This window comes from Geotrypetes seraphini, chromosome 12 (assembly GCF_902459505.1).
Source record: "Geotrypetes seraphini chromosome 12, aGeoSer1.1, whole genome shotgun sequence".
Lineage (NCBI taxonomy): Eukaryota > Metazoa > Chordata > Amphibia > Gymnophiona > Dermophiidae > Geotrypetes > Geotrypetes seraphini.
Window position 1 is genome coordinate 69,138,699 of NC_047095.1, and position 17,158 is coordinate 69,155,856.

At 47.5% G+C, this 17,158-nt stretch overlaps 1 protein-coding gene across 2 annotated transcripts in view; it reads left to right on the forward strand.

Annotated features, from left to right (window-relative positions):
* Positions 1–17,158, forward strand: part of B4GALT2 (beta-1,4-galactosyltransferase 2) — a 175,233-nt gene that overhangs the window by 37,892 nt on the left and 120,183 nt on the right. The window contains exon 2 of one of the 2 annotated variants that reach the window (XM_033916639.1): positions 7,663–7,783. The exons of the other annotated variant lie outside the window; for it this stretch is intronic. The gene's annotated coding sequence lies outside the window, so the exon portion shown is untranslated. The remainder of the gene's footprint in view (positions 1–7,662; positions 7,784–17,158) is intronic. 2 annotated transcript variants of the gene reach the window in all.

The window sequence follows — 17,158 nt, forward strand, 5'->3', positions numbered from 1 at the left end:
CCTATTTCTTTGATTAATGTAGATGGAAAACTGTTGGCTAAGTTATTGGCTTTGCGCTTGGCTAAGGTTCTCCCTTATGTTATCGGTATACGTCAAACAGGGTTCGTTGGTCAAAGACATTCTTCAAACAACACTAGTTTTTCATATGTTAAATTTAACAAAAGCTATGGAAGATCCAGCTTTCTCTGTATCTTTGGATGCAGAGAAGGCCTTTGATCGTGTGGAATGGACTTGTATGTATCAAGCAATGGATTGGTTTGGTATTGGTTCTGGATTTATACAAATGTTTAGTTCCCCTTATACCAGATTATATATATAAATAATACTTTTTCAGAACATTTTCGTCTGGAGAGGGGAGTTAGACAAGGGTGTCCATTATCTCCTTTACTGTTTGATATTGTTCTGGAACCCTTGCTACTGGCTATTCAACAGGCAGAGGAGATTCAGTATATTCCTTATGCAGGTCGGGAATATAAGGTCTCTGCGTATGCAGATGATATTTTACTTCATTTGAGGAATCCTGAAACTACCATTCCACATTTACTAGGTTTGATTGATAGATTGGGGAAATTTTCAGGGTATAAAATAAATTGGAGTAAATCAGAGGTTCTTCCGCTAAATGTACATTGTCCAAAAGGATTATTCAATTCATTCCCCTTTTTTTGGAAGGAAGAGGGTATAAAATATTTAGGTATTTGGATTCATAAAACGCTGGAAGAGACAGTCAAAGTAAATGAAAGATCTTTATTGCTGAAGGTCACAGAAATATGTGAGCAATGGAACCCCTTACATCTGTCTTGGGGGAGAGTTCAAATGGTTAAGATGATAATTTTGCCTGTGGTTTGCTACCAAATGGGTATGTTGCCAGTTTATTTCCAAGGGTCCTTTTATAAGAAGTTAAAAAGTACTCTTACTAAATTTATTTTGCTGGGTAAAACTGCTAGAATTGCTTTAGTATCTTTACAAAAACCAATTGCGGCAGGTGGGGTAAATTTAAATTTTTATAGGCATCAGGGTATGTATTGGATCCTTCCTGAGCTCATGGGACATCTTCCTGATTGGTTATATTTAGAGTAGCAATTGATGTCCCCATTAAGATTGTTTCATGTGTTGAGTATCAAGTTACCCAGATATGTTAAGGACAATAGTATTTTATTTCACACCTGGAAAACCTTGAAATATATTAACAAATTAACAGATATTCCAATGGAGAATTCTACTTTTCAATCCTTATGGCTAAACTCCAAGATTCAAATTGGCGAGTCTAAGATTGCCTGGAAGCATTGGATGCAGGCAGGCATACGTACATTAGATGTTGTAATATCAAATGGGAAAATGCTTGATTTTTCATGACTGCAACAATCATTCGGTATTTCAAAATCTCCAAATTATAAGTGGTTGCAGTTGAAGCAAGCCATTCGGAAGGGATTCCCTGATTGGCAAAATCTAAAAACTCATTATAGCTTGCAGGTCCTATGCTTCCAGACAGATTTCCTAGGACATCAGGCCACCAAGTGGTATAAATTAATATCTGAATTCTTGAATAAAAATCCAAAATCTAGTCTTAGAGACATTTGGAGCATTGAGATAAAGCAGCATATTTCTGCGTCTCAATGGCTACGAATTTGGACTTGGAGGATGAGATGTACAGCGTCAGCATCTATGAGACAAACATGGTTTTTCTTCTTACTTAGATCTTTTTGGACCCCTGTTAGGTTACAAAAGTTAGACCGTTCTAAATCTAATAGATGCTGGCACTGTCATCTAGACATTGGGACACTGGATCATCTTTTTTTTTTTTCCAATTCTTTATTCATTTTAATATCTCATAACAAGTATACAATAATCATTCAATATTCATACAATTCACTTGTATACTTCATATAATATTAAATCTTATATTATCCCCCCTCCCCCCTTCCCTTCCACATATATCAACATTTTATTTGAATCTCACACATTATACACTGGATCATCTGTTGTTTTATTGTCCTTTAATACTCAACTTTTGGAAGTCAATATGGAGACAGATTAATACTGTACTGGAATCATCAATTCCATTGACATATGAAGTAGTCATATGTGGAACATTATTGCATATTAAGCCCCCCATAGACCATTATAAATGCCAGCTTTTTCTAATTATGACCGGAATAGCCAAGCAGATGGTAACTCTTAATTGGAAAAAATTATGATCGCCTCAATTTTCCTTTTTGGTGGGCGAATTTATGCTCCAGTTATAGGTAAGAAAAAATGAATACTGACATGTTGGGGCATAATAATGTATTTAAATTGGTTTGGGGTCCGTTAACGTCTTTTATTACTTCATTAAAGTTGTCTTTTGTTTTCAGTTTTTGTCTTTCCACACACATTCAGGGAAGGGGGGGTTATTTCTATCTTAATTTTATCCTTTTGAATATATACATTCAGGGTGGGTGGGAGGAGGATGGGATTACGTTACTATTTTAAATAGGGAAAGGTTATTGAAAGAATCTGTGTATTTGTGTTTTATTGATTAATCATTGGGTGGGTGGTATCACAGGGTCGCCCCCTTTCTTAGTGAGGAAGGCTTGCCAAAGAAGGGAAATAGGGATAAAACCCTTGCAAGTATTCCTAAACCAGCTAGGGAGAGTCCCAAAGCAGCCCCTAGGAACACTTATAAGCCAAGCCTTCCAACACTGAAATCTCCTAAAGCCCTGCCTAAAGTGGGCAGATCTGGTTTAGCTTTACCTAAGCCAGGTATAAAGAAACAAGTGGAAAGACTACATTTCCCAGCAGGCCTAGAGCCAGGGGAAGGAAAGAGCAGGGCTGGAATACAAGCCACTTCCAATCAGTCCCAAATTGGTTTAGGCCAGGTGAGGAGCTCAGTGAGAGCAGGGTACACCAACACACCTGCAGGAAGGATTAATCAGCTTCCTGCAGTGAGAGAAAAGGGAGTAATTTTCTCAAAGCAGGGAGCCAGCTCCAGAAGCAGTGGGAGCACCAGCCTCAGAGTACACACTGGCTAGCAACCCAGCATGCCAGAGCCAGTCAGCCGGTTGCAAGTCACAAATTGCCAGCCCAAGGAATTAAGAAGCCAGTCTTCCTCCTGGCTACCAGACCAGGCAGAGGGGGGTGATACAGAAGTCAGAGAGAGTGGTGAAACTGTGTTTGGGTAGGACATTGAGTTAGCTGATGAAGACTTTGCACATGTTATGGAGATAGAGGAAACCGAGCAGCCCATTGTTGAAAGTATGGAAACAAGCTGATCTTTTCCTGTTATGGCAGCTGGGAGAAAATGTGGAATGTGTACTACCTTAAGACAAGGCTGGAAAGTTTTTGGGTTTGAAGAAAGCTTTACATTAAGAACCAGTTTTTTTGGTTTTCTCTTTTGGAGACAGTAAGCTGGGAACTGACTATTGTTTTTGTTCTAAATGCTGGCAGGAGACCAGGTGATACTAACCTGAAGGAGCCTATTGAAGGTTTTATTTTGATTTTTTGTTCAATGAAGTACTCTTGAGAAATTGCACCTCTGACTCTGAACTGGTTTTTTTTCCTTTATTCCAATACCAAGCTACCATTAGAACCTCGCTTAACCGCTCAGCTGAGGTTTATGTGCACTGGGTAAAGCCACTTGCTGAGCCCAGCTTGGCCACGCAGGTCACATTATTGATTTAGCCCTTTGATTGTATACGTCCAGGGTGGGGAAATACCTTTAATTTAATTTATGGTTTTGTTTTGTTTTTTATTTATCACTTTCAAATTACAAATCAAGTATCTGCTTGTACAGAAAGATAAAGATAAGCCAATAAAGTATTCATTCTAACATCTCAAACATCAAAGTAAGGAAGAAAATCAATACTGCTTAACTTCAGCTCAAGTCCACAATTAGGATCCAAGGTATACATTGCGAACAATTAAAGGAAATTTAACAAACTAAGTTGCTATATGAAGAAAAAACAGGCCCTTTAGACTGAGACAGGATAACAAATAATCAGTATAGCCCTCCTAATTCCCCTTAAGCCTGAGGTGCTGTTATCAGCTGGCTTGGATCAAAGATAACATATTTTTTCATATGATACTGTATCACACATTTACAAGGATGTTGAAGAAAAAAGGTCATCCCCAAACCGATAACTCCTGGTTTTAAAAGAAGAAATTCACGTCTCCTTTTTTGCGTATCTCAAGCCAGATTTGGAAAAATCAATATCTTAAGTCGAATAAATTTTTGTCTATTTTTAAAGAAAAGCCTGAGCAACCAGTTTTTATCTGGTGCTAAGGTTACTGTGATAAGAAGTGTCGCCGGCTTAGCCATTTCTATGTCGGAAAGTTCCAATATTGCTGTAACATCAAGTGATTTCTGATCCCCTTCTTGTGGTTGTAGTTGTTCATCTCTTTTAATTTGTAAATAGTAGACCTGAGTGAGTGGTGGAAACATCCTCTATAATAAAATCCTTACCCGCGCATGCGCAGTTGAAACGGCGTGATCCCTGCCACCGTGATTTGTGCTTCCGTGCCGTGTTCCATTTGCGGTGCGCGTCGGCTTACAACGCATGCGGTGGTGAGAGCAACGGCAGGAAGGTGTCCTTCGAGGTGCTGCGAGACATCCGACCGCTACAGCTGCACAGGGAAGTGGAGGGGGAGAGGGAAAAGGGGCTGCTTTGGGGAGAGGGGTGTGCTGGGGGCAGGCAGCAATCTTGGTTTGCTCAGGGGGGAGGGGGCAGAGAGAGATAGGCAAGGGGCCAGGGAGAGAGACAGACAGAAAGAAGTGGAGGGGGAGAGGGAAAAGGGGCTGCTTTGGGGGGGAGGGGTATGCTGGGGGGCAGGCAGCAATCTTAGTTTGCTCGGGGGGCCAGAAAGAGATAGGCAGGGGACCAGGGAGAGGGACAGACAGAAAGAAAGAAAGACAGACAGGGGGCCAGAGAGACAGCCAGCCAGCCAGCCAGCGGCTAAGGAGACAGAGAGACAGAAAGAAAGACAGATAGACACATCTATTCTAGCACCTGTTAATATAACGGGCTTAAAGACTAGTATCTAAAGAAATTTCCAAGATTTCCATCATATAGCGTTTCACTATATCTCTTGGAGATATTGTTGCAACCCTCGGAAAATTAATCAATCTGAGATTATTATTTTGAGAAGTATTTTCTAAGGATTCCAGCTTCCTTCTCAAATTAATATTGTCCTTAATTAGTGTTACTCTAATCTGTTTAGATACTTTCAATTCTTGGTGGATATTTTCTATATTACTTTTTGCATCATCTATTTCAACTTTCATATTTTCCACTAAAGTTTCTTGGGCTTTAAATCTTTCTTCCAACTGTTCCAATTGGGGGTTTAACTGGGTTTGTCAAGTCTGCCACAAGATCCCAAAGGGAATCCAGAGTTACCTCTCTGGGCTTAACAATTGTATAGGAAACACTTGTAGAATGAGAAATCTCACCAGTTGGCGTCCCCTCTTGAACAGCACAACTCAGGGTTCGGTTTACCCCTACAGCTGTTGAACTCTCAGTCTCCTCCAAACTCTCCTGCAAACGTAGGGAGTTCGTCTCCATTCTCCCCTTTCTGCCCTCTGTGGCCTCTGAGGGAGAATACTGCCCATGCTCCGGAAGTACCTCCTTTTGTGGGGAGCTGGTAATCTGAGGAAGAGGGGGAGGTGCTCTGGCGTCGGGTTTCAGCGTTGTTTCCAAGCCTAAGGAGATTGCATCCGTTTCACCTCTCCGGAGCATCTCCAGAGGGTCTACTGACGCCCGGGGTGTCTCCTGCATACGCCGAAGAAACTCCTCAATGTTGCCGAACGCTGTCGCTCCAGACTTCCGCGACGCTCCAGTGGCACTGCGACCTCTTCGCTCCGGCATTGAAGAGGATGCAACAATCCGGGGCAGTGGGTTAAAAGTTGTTTGAGGTAAACCTCTGCAGCGTGCTGCTCAGCCAAGAGGGTCGGCGGCCATCTTGGATCCCTCAATTTAATGTATTGTTTATTGTCATTTTTGTGTGTATAAAAGGGGGAAGAGATATGTATTTGTTATGAATTTAAGTGATGTTTAAAGTGTAAAATGTTTGTATGATATGTTGCACTTATTGTTAGCTTTAAAATGAATAAAGATTTTTTAAAAACCCAAACAATGGTGTGTCCAGGAGGCCTCATGCATTCCAGGGAACAGTTTTTATTATTTCAACACCCACCTGCCTTCATTGCTTCTCAACCTTCTCTGCCTTCATCCCCACCCCTACCCCCTTGCTACCAGGCCCCTGCAGTTCTATTATTGAATAACTAGTCTTTAAGCCCGTTACATTAACGGGTGCTAGAATAGATGTGTGTGGCTGTCTTTCTTTCTTTCTCTCCTTGGCCGCTTTCTGTCTGTCTGTCTCTCTATCTCCTTGGCCTTCTTCCTTCCTTTTACCTCCCCCCCACCCAGCAGCATCTCTTGCCTGCTCCTGCTGTCCAGCAGTAGGCCTTCTCCCTTCCTTTTACCTCCCCCCTGTCCAGCAGTAGGCCTTTTCTTTCCCTGCTCCCCCTGTCCAGCATCTGTTAGCCCAGGCAGCCTCGGGGCTTTTGCTAGGCCGGCTCACCTCGCATTATCGAACTGGGCCAGCCTAGCAAATGCCCTGCGGCTACTGTGTTTGCTAGTCCGGGGTTGAGAAGAGGCGTCCCAGCAGCGCAGGAGTAAAACCGCCACCACCGCTCAAATCGCTGCATGGCCGCAAGTCACCCCATGCACCTGAAATCGAATTTGGCACGGAGACACACATCACGCTGTCAGGGAGCCCTAAGCGCGCATGCGCACTTAGGACGGTGTGTTCCCTGACATCATGATGTGTCCCTCCGTGCTAAATTCTATTTTCAAACATGGACGCAGGGAACAGGCCAGCGACTCCCCCCCTCCCGCCCTCACTCACTGTAAGGCCTGCTACCACTGCTGCTGCTCTTCGTTATCTGCCCTCCTCTTCAAAGCAGCCTGCTGAGGATTGCCGGCCGGCTGTAGTGAACCTTGCAGGCTGCTCTCCACCTCGGTAGCACGTTCTCTCTGATGCAATCCTGAGGGGCAGGATTGCGTCAGAGGGAACGTGCTACTGAGGTGGAAAGCGACCTGCGAGGTTCGCTACAGCCGGCCAGTGATCCTCAGCAGGCTGCTTTGAAGAGGAGCAGCAGCAGCGGTAGCGATTCGTGCTGGTGGGCCAGAAGAGACCAGGAAGCCTAGTTTGGGAACATCACAGAGCCTGCGTGGGGTTGGAGAAGTTGTAACCCTATACTTCTGCTAAGACATTTTATTAAGGTGTGCATTTAGTGCACGCTTAATCTGTTAGCGTACCTGAATAAAAAGACCCCTAAGTATCTAAAAAAAAGAAAATTTGGCCTGCGACTTAGCCTTTTTTTCAGATTACGGCCCCTTATGTGATTGAGTTTGACACCCCTGCTCTAAAATCTCTCCTGAGTCCTTCGGGAGAAGTATTTTTGACAGCATGGATGAGTATCAAGTCTGGTTTGCCTTCCAGACGTCATGAAGATCAATATTAATCCAGATCTTGTATTTTTAGGGGAAAATTCTGTCTAAAATGCTGATAAATTAGTCAGTTTGTGCACTTGAGGGAAGAGCTATGAGTTTACCCGCCCATTTTGCTCTGCAGCCAAGCCATGGTCCCTGTGTCTGTTGCTTTTAAGAATTCTTGTGTCACCTTTAGAATTGTGAACAGCACAGCTCTGTCCAAGAAGCCAGCAGGACTGGGCTGTGGAGTCATGAAGGTTTTAGCTGTTTCTGAGAAAATTCTGTGCAACGTGCCCGTAAGAATTGATTCATTGAAGGTAAGACCCTGTTCAGAGTGATATTTAATTGATTCTGAAGGTATTACGTATTTTTGTTTTAAAATTGCTAACTTTACTTGGGGATTTGAGGTTCCACATTTTGGTGTGGTGGAATTTTGTTCTTTTTGAAAAGAAGAACTAAACTAAATTAAACTAAACCTTAGGTTTGTATACCTCATCATCTCTACATTCGCAAAGCTCAACACAGTTAACAGGAGTTAGGGTAGAAAGGAACTCCAGAGGAGGGAAGGATGAAGAGGAAATTTAGAGGACTAGAATAATCAGAGAGGGAGGAAGAGTTACATTTTTGAGAATAACCAGGTTTTCAGATGTTTACGGAAGAGTTGGAGGGAGCTCAGATTCCTAAGTGGGGAGGTAAGGTTGTTCCAGAGCTCAGTGATTCTAAAAGGGAGGGAGGAACCTAGTTTTCCTACAAGGGAAAGGAGGGTTTCAGAGCCTTTTAGAGAGGGAAAGGAGAGTTTCAGTTTTTGGGTGGATCTGGTGGAATTGGGGTTAGAGGAATTCCAAGAAAGAGGAATAAAGGGGGGGGGGGGGGGGAGGAGGCCGTATAGGATCTTGAAAGTAAGGCAGGCACATTTGAAGTGGACTCTGGAGATTATCGGAAGCCAGTGGAGCTTGGACAAAAGCGATGAATGTTATTAACCAAAGTGTGAGAGGTTTAAGGTGCTTCAAAGCAATTGTCCTATAGCTGTTCGCTCACTCTTTCGATGGTATTCTCCTACCCGTGAATTGCGGTCTGCTGACATTTTGAGATTGGAAATTCCATCCTTAGTAACCGTGAAACTTGCTGGTAATAGGAATTCCAGGTTGTCGGTTTGGGGCCCGGTTCCGTGGAATGCCCTGTCGATTTCTATGTGTCAATTGACTGTGCTTTTGTCACCAGCTGTGTAGGTGTATGAGATTCTATCTTTTAGTGTTAGGCTGTGGTTGGTACCAGCTTTGAACTCTCTTTTTGAAGATGTATTTTATGATTGTGTAAAGATGTTCAGATGTTTTATTGGCTAAGGCTCTTCGCATTTGCATCTCCTCTTCCTATAGGCTAAGGCTCTTTACATGCATTGTGAGGTCATAGAGCTCTTTATGGTTATAGAAACATGATGGCAGATAAAGGCCAAATGGCCTATCCAGTCTGCCCCTCCACAGTAACCGTTATCTCTTTCTCTCTCTGTCTATCCCAGACTTTCTTGAAATTAGACACAGTCTCTGTCTCCACCACCTCTTCCGGGAGACTGTTCCACGCATCTACCACCCTTTCTGTAAAAAAAAAAAAAAAAAGTCCACACCAGGTTATATCTTGAAACATAACTTTACTAGTGCTTTCAAATGATGTAACAAACTCCAAAACAGTTCTTTACATGTGATCAACTATTTAAACCAGTTCTCCTCCGTCTCTCCTCCATCTAAAGCAGTGGTCTCCAACTCAGGGCCACATTTTGGATTTGTAGGTACTTGGAGGGCCTCAGAAAAAATAGTTAATGTCTTATTAAAAAAATGACATGAGGTAAAACTCTTTATAGTTTATAAATCTTTCTTTTTGGCTAAGTCTTAATAATAATATTGTCATTTATAGCTAAAGAGACATATGATCAAGAAACTTTTATTTTACTTTTGTGATTATGATAAACATGCCAAGGGCCTCAAAATAGTACCTGGCGGACCGCATGTGGCCCCCGGGCCGCATGTTTGAGACCACTAATCTAAAGAGTGATTAGTATTTTATGTATGTAATCAGTATGTTAACCGCATAGTTCTATACGGTATATACATTTTTAAATAAATAACATAAAAATTACTTTTAAAAGATGTTATAAGACTGTTCCCTTAGTTACAGATGTTACAGTTCTGCATTGTAGTACCTTGATGTAAATGAAATTCCCCCTCTGCCTCAGATGTAACCAGTCCCTTGGGGTGATATGGAACTGTAGTGCACTGCTTAAATAAATCTCCTCCGTCCCTTGGGTTTCTCTGGATGCAGACATTTCCGCATATTGTTACACAATGCCAGGCAGCAACTTGGCTAGTTCCCAGGAACTCCTGAATCATTGATCCAAAAACAAGTGCAGACTGATTCTTAAAACTGCCAAACCGTGGCAGTGGGATCCCTACAGGGGTCGAGCTAAGGAACTGGGTCATTAGCACTCAGACTTGATGGGATGGGTCAGAAGAGTGGGCAGACTTGATGGGCTATAGCCCTTTTCTGCCGTCATCTTTCTATGTTTCTATGTCCTGGCAGAAAATAAAAACGCTCTCCCTTTCAGATGTAAGGCCAGTGAAAATTTGCATAAATGCTTAAAGCCATATTTTTTGGATGGTCATATCTTCAGCATCACTTGACTTTAAAAGCTCATATTGCAAATCTTGGAAGTACTTCATGGTACATGTCTGCTGGTAAAGTTGTCCCCTCAGCTGACTTACTTACCAGCAGAAGTATGGAACCAAACTTTGCGAAATATTTTCATTCGTGAATTTTTTTTGCCTACTTTGTTGACCTATAGAAATGGAAGCACATTCGCAAAAGATTTCAAACTTGGCACAGAAATTTGCCCCAAGGTGTTGTACCAAACTGCCCAGCGAGCCCGTGGTTTTAACCCACTTAAATCCGTGGGTTAAAATCACAGGCTTGCAAAGCGGGGAAGGGCAGGAGAGATTTGGGGCGGCAGGCAGGAGAAAATCGGGTGGAGATTCGGGGCAGAGCAGGCAGGAGAGATCCGGGGAAGAGCATCGGGGCCCCAGGCAGGAGAGATTCAGGGCAGCAGAGAGCAAGGCGGGCAGAGAGCAGGGCTTCTATGGAGCTGGAGAGTCAGAAGATGTTTTCGACTGGTCCCCAGCAGACGCTTCTTGGGTTGATCGGCCAACCCAGCCGGTTTCCAAAATTTGGTTGGTGAATCGCGTCCCTGTCTACTTTGCATGCGTTTCTCCTCATTTGCATGAATGGATTCAAAGCGGATCGCAGGAGAGGTTAGTGAATGGTGCCCGAGGGAAATCTGGTCGCAAAGGGGTTGCAAACCGATCGGTACACGATCAGTTTGCTTTGTGAATGTAAACCACTGTTAAATAAACAAAGGTCTGGCTTCAGCATAACAGAAGCTAAAAATCTCACAAGGACAATCTTTTCCTACATTTGAAGGAGTCTGGCACTGGTTTTCCTGAGTTTTAAATTAAGTTTTCTCTTTAACATCACCTCTTCAACATCACCTAAACTCTCCCCCTACCAGTTATAACCCTCCTCGAAAGTCCTCCCCCTTCCTTCTCCCTCCCCACAATGCTTAATGCTATGCACCTCTCTTACGCACTTTATACATATCCAGCTGTAAACAGCATTGATCTCTAGTAACTGTTCATACTGTACCAGCCTATAACTTACTATAACACCCTGTATCCTATCGTAAACATCCTGTAACTGTTCTCTTGTTATTATCTTGTATCTTATTGTAAACATCCTGTAACTGCTTTCTTGTTATTACCTATTGTAATCACCCAGTACCTGCTCACTTTGTATTATCCTGTATCCTACTGGTAACACTGTACTCTCTCTAGACATGACTTTTACTGTAAACTGCTTTGAACTTAGGGTATAGCGGTATATAAGAAATAAAATTATTATTATTATTATTTAATAAAATGCTGAATTATGTTTATCTGATGTTCTAGCCTGCCTGAACTGGGTGTTTTAGCTTGGGCATTTTAGCTTCTTATGGTTATCTCAGCATACACGATATTGTATTCTGCCCTCCTGGACGTGTAACAGAAAGAATGCAGGGCTTAGATAAGTGACCTGCTAGTAGTGACCTGTTAGTGTGAGCTTAGGACCAATGATTGTTAAGAAAAGTAACGTGTGAAAAGTTTTTTCTAGAATTCAGTTGTATAGGCAGAAAAATGAATAAATATCTCTGTAACTTCCTGGTTTTGGTACTTCTGAAGCTACCAGCTTGGGGCTCAGGGGTCCGCCTATGCTGAATAAAATATACCTGTCGCTTTCTTCAAGTCTCTAAGTTTTGTGGCTGACCAAAGTGACCTTTCACATTAGCAAGTCTTCTGATACTTGGGCCAGATTCACTAACCTCACTCCCTGTGCCCGATCCGTGCAGGCCCAACCAATTCACAAAACAACAAAATTAAAATGAGGGCGCTGGGAGGAAAGCCCCCCTCCAACCGCACGGATCGCTAGTGTGCGATCCTTGAGCATGCACAGACCATCTTCCTTGCATGTAGATGGTCTGCGCATGCTCTCAGCAGTAGAAACTTTTTTTTTTTTTTGCAAGCCCTTGGTTTTAACCCGCTTTAAGCCTGCAGGTTAAAACCAAGGACTTGCACTGCAGGGAAGGGCAGGAGAGTCGGGGCTGAGAGCAGGAGATCAGAGCAGAGAAGCAGGGCGGCAGGCAGGAGAATCGGAGCAGGAAGCAGAGAGCAGGGCGGCAAGCAGGAGAATCAGGGTAGAGAGCAAGGCGGCAAGCAGGAAAATCAGGGTAGAGAACAGAGAGCAGGGCGGCAAGCAGGAGAATCAGGGTAGAGAGCAGAGAACAGGGCGGCAAGCAGGAGAATCAGGGTAGAGAGCAGAGAGCAGGGCGGTAAGCAGGAGAATCAGGGTAGAGAACAGAGAGCAGGGCGGCAAGCAGGAGAATCAGGGTAGAGAGCAGAGAGCAGGGCGGCAAGCAGGAAAATCAGGGTAGAGAACAGAGAGCAGGGCGGCAAGCAGGAGAATCAGGGTAGAGAGCAGAGAGCAGGGCGGCAAGCAGGAGAATCAGGGTAGAGAGCAGGGCGGCAAGCAGGAGAACCAGGGTAGAGAGCAGAGAGCAGGGCGGCAAGCAGGAGAATCAGGGTAGAGAGCAGAGAGCAGGGCGGCAAGCAGGAGAATCAGGGTAGAGAGCAAGGCGGCAAGCAGGAAAATCAGGGTAGAGAACAGAGAGCAGGGCGGCAAGCAGGAGAATCAGGGTAGAGAGCAGAGAGCAGGGCGGCAAGCAGGAGAATCAGGGTAGAGAGCAGGGCGGCAAGCAGGAGAACCAGGGTAGAGAGCAGGGCGGCAAGCAGGAGAACCAGGGTAGAGAGCAGAGAGCAGGGCGGCAAGCAGGAGAATCAGGGTAGAGAGCAGAGAGCAGGGCGGCAAGCAGGAGAATCAGAGTAGAGAGCAGAGAGCAGGGCGGCAAGCAGGAGAATCAGGGTAGAGAGCAGGGCGGCAAGCAGGAGAACCAGGGTAGAGAGCAGAGAGCAGGGCGGCAAGCAGGAGAATCAGGGTAGAGAGCAGAGAGCAGGGCGGCAAGCAGGAGAATCAGGGTAGAGAGCAAGGCGGCAAGCAGGAAAATCAGGGTAGAGAACAGAGAGCAGGGCGGCAAGCAGGAGAATCAGGGTAGAGAGCAGAGAGCAGGGCGGCAAGCAGGAGAATCAGGGTAGAGAGCAGGGCGGCAAGCAGGAGAATCAGGGTAGAGAGCAGAGAGCAGGGCGGCAAGCAGGAGAATCAGGGTAGAGAGCAGAGAGCAGGGCGGCAAGCAGGAGAATCAGGGTAGAGAGCAGGGCGGCAAGCAGGAGAACCAGGGTAGAGAGCAGAGAGCAGGGCGGCAAGCAGGAGAATCAGGGTAGAGAGCAGAGAGCAGGGCGGCAAGCAGGAGAATCAGGGTAGAGAGCAAGGCGGCAAGCAGGAAAATCAGGGTAGAGAACAGAGAGCAGGGCGGCAAGCAGGAGAATCAGGGTAGAGAGCAGAGAGCAGGGCGGCAAGCAGGAGAATCAGGGTAGAGAGCAAGGCGGCAAGCAGGAAACTCAGGGTAGAGAACAGAGAGCAGGGCGGCAAGCAGGAGAATCAGGGTAGAGAGCAGAGAGCAGGCCGGCAAGCAGGAGAATCAGGGTAGAGAGCAGAGAGCAGGGCGGCAAGCAGGAAAATCAGGGTAGAGAACAGAGAGCAGGGCGGCAAGCAGGAGAATCAGGGTAGAGAGCAGAGAGCAGGGCGGCAAGCAGGAGAATCAGGGTAGAGAGCAGGGCGGCAAGCAGGAGAATCAGGGTAGAGAGCAGAGAGCAGGGCGGCAAGCAGGAGAATCAGGGTAGAGAGCAGAGAGCAGGGCGGCAAGCAGGAGAATCAGGGTAGAGAGCAAGGCGGCAAGCAGGAAAATCAGGGTAGAGAACAGAGAGCAGGGCGGCAAGCAGGAGAATCAGGGTAGAGAGCAGAGAGCAGGGCGGCAAGCAGGAGAATCAGGGTAGAGAGCAGGGCGGCAAGCAGGAGAACCAGGGTAGAGAGCAGAGAGCAGGGCGGCAAGCAGGAGAATCAGGGTAGAGAGCAGAGAGCAGGGCGGCAAGCAGGAGAATCAGGGTAGAGAGCAGGGCGGCAAGCAGGAGAACCAGGGTAGAGAGCAGAGAGCAGGGCGGCAAGCAGGAGAATCAGGGTAGAGAGCAGAGAGCAGGGCGGCAAGCAGGAGAATCAGGGTAGAGAGCAAGGCGGCAAGCAGGAAAATCAGGGTAGAGAATAGAGAGCAGGGCGGCAAGCAGGAGAATCAGGGTAGAGAGCAGAGAGCAGGGCGGCAAGCAGGAGAATCAGGGTAGAGAGCAGAGAGCAGGGCGGCAAGCAGGAGAATCAGGGTAGAGAGCAAGGCGGCAAGCAGGAAACTCAGGGTAGAGAACAGAGAGCAGGGCGGCAAGCAGGAGAATCAGGGTAGAGAGCAGAGAGCAGGGCGGCAAGCAGGAGAATCAGGGTAGAGAGCAGAGAGCAGGGCGGCAAGCAGGAAAATCAGGGTAGAGAACAGAGAGCAGGGCGGCAAGCAGGAGAATCAGGGTAGAGAGCAGAGAGCAGGGCGGCAAGCAGGAGAATCAGGGTAGAGAGCAGGGCGGCAAGCAGGAGAACCAGGGTAGAGAGCAGAGAGCAGGGCGGCAAGCAGGAGAATCAGGGTAGAGAGCAGAGAGCAGGGCGGCAAGCAGGAGAATCAGGGTAGAGAGCAAGGCGGCAAGCAGGAAAATCAGGGTAGAGAGCAGGGCGGCAAGCAGGAGAATCAGGGTAGAGAGCAGGGCGGCAAGCAGGAGAACCAGAGCAGAGAGCAGGGCGGCAAGCAGGAGAATCAGGGTAGAGAGCAGGGCGGCAAGCAGGAGAACCAGGGTAGAGAGCAGAGAGCAGGGCGGCAAGCAGGAGAATCAGGGTAGAGAGCAGAGAGCAGGGCGGCAAGCAGGAGAATCAGGGTAGAGAGCAGGGCGGCAAGCAGGAGAACCAGGGTAGAGAGCAGAGAGCAGGGCGGCAAGCAGGAGAATCAGGGTAGAGAGCAAGGCGGCAAGCAGGAAAATCAGGGTAGAGAACAGAGAGCAGGGCGGCAAGCAGGAGAATCAGGGTAGAGAGCAGGGCGGCAAGCAGGAGAATCAGGGTAGAGAGCAGAGAGCAGGGCGGCAAGCAGGAGAATCAGGGTAGAGAGCAAGGCGGCAAGCAGGAAAATCAGGGTAGAGAACAGAGAGCAGGGCGGCAAGCAGGAGAATCAGGGTAGAGAGCAGGGCGGCAAGCAGGAGAACCAGGGTAGAGAGCAGAGAGCAGGGCGGCAAGCAGGAGAATCAGGGTAGAGAGCAGGGCGGCAAGCAGGAGAACCAGGGTAGAGAGCAGAGAGCAGGGCGGCAAGCAGGAGAATCAGGGTAGAGAGCAAGGCGGCAAGCAGGAAAATCAGGGCAGAGAACAGAGAGCAGGGCGGCAAGCAGGAGAATCAGGGTAGAGAGCAGAGATCAGGGCGGCAAGCAGGAGAATCAGGGTAGAGAGCAGAGAGCAGGGCGGCAAGCAGGAAAATCAGGGTAGAGAGCAGAGATCAGGGCGGCAAGCAGGAGAATCAGGGTAGAGAGCAGGGCGGCAAGCAGGAGAATCAGGGTAGAGAGCAAGGCGGCAAGCAGGAAAATCAGGGTAGAGAACAGAGAGCAGGGCGGCAAGCAGGAGAATCAGGGTAGAGAGCAGGGCGGCAAGCAGGAGAATCAGGGTAGAGAGCAGAGAGCAGGGCGGCAAGCAGGAGAATCAGGGTAGAGAGCAAGGCGGCAAGCAGGAAAATCAGGGTAGAGAACAGAGAGCAGGGCGGCAAGCAGGAGAATCAGGGTAGAGAGCAGAGAGCAGGGCGGCAAGCAGGAGAATCAGGGTAGAGAGCAGAGAGCAGGGCGCCAAGCAGGAGAATCAGGGTAGAGAGCAAGGCGGCAAGCAGGAAACTCAGGGTAGAGAACAGAGAGCAGGGCGGCAAGCAGGAGAATCAGGGTAGAGAGCAGAGAGCAGGCCGGCAAGCAGGAGAATCAGGGTAGAGAGCAGAGAGCAGGGCGGCAAGCAGGAAAATCAGGGTAGAGAACAGAGAGCAGGGCGGCAAGCATGAGAATCAGGGTAGAGAGCAGAGAGCAGGGCGGCAAGCAGGTGAATCAGGGTAGAGAGCAGGGCGGCAAGCAGGAGAACCAGGGTAGAGAACAGAGAGCAGGGCGGCAAGCAGGAGAATCAGGGTAGAGAGCAGAGAGCAGGGCGGCAAGCAGGAGAATCAGGGTAGAGAGCAAGGCGGCAAGCAGGAAAATCAGGGTAGAGAACAGAGAGCAGGGCGGCAAGCAGGAGAATCAGGGTAGAGAGCAGAGAGCAGGGCGGCAAGCAGGAGAATCAGGGTAGAGAGCAGGGCGGCAAGCAGGAGAACCAGGGTAGAGAGCAGAGAGCAGGGCGGCAAGCAGGAGAATCAGGGTAGAGAGCAGAGAGCAGGGCGGCAAGCAGGAGAATCAGGGTAGAGAGCAAGGCGGCAAGCAGGAAAATCAGGGTAGAGAACAGAGAGCAGGGCGGCAAGCAGGAGAATCAGGGTAGAGAGCAGAGAGCAGGGCGGCAAGCAGGAGAATCAGGGTAGAGAGCAGAGAGCAGGGCGGCAAGCAGGAGAATCAGGGTAGAGAGCAAGGCGGCAAGCAGGAAACTCAGGGTAGAGAACAGAGAGCAGGGCGGCAAGCAGGAGAATCAGGGTAGAGAGCAAGGAGCAGGGCGGCAAGCAGGAGAATCAGGGTAGAGAGCAGAGAGCAGGGCGGCAAGCAGGAAAATCAGGGTAGAGAACAGAGAGCAGGGCGGCAAGCAGGAGAATCAGGGTAGAGAGCAGAGAGCAGGGCGGCAAGCAGGAGAATCAGGGTAGAGAGCAGGGCGGCAAGCAGGAGAACCAGGGTAGAGAGCAGAGAGCAGGGCGGCAAGCAGGAGAATCAGGGTAGAGAGCAGAGAGCAGGGCGGCAAGCAGGAGAATCAGGGTAGAGAGCAAGGCGGCAAGCAGGAAAATCAGGGTAGAGAACAGAGAGCAGGGCGGCAAGCAGGAGAATCAGGGTAGAGAGCAGGGCGGCAAGCAGGAGAACCAGGGTAGAGAGCAGAGAGCAGGGCGGCAAGCAGGAGAATCAGGGTAGAGAGCAGGGCGGCAAGCA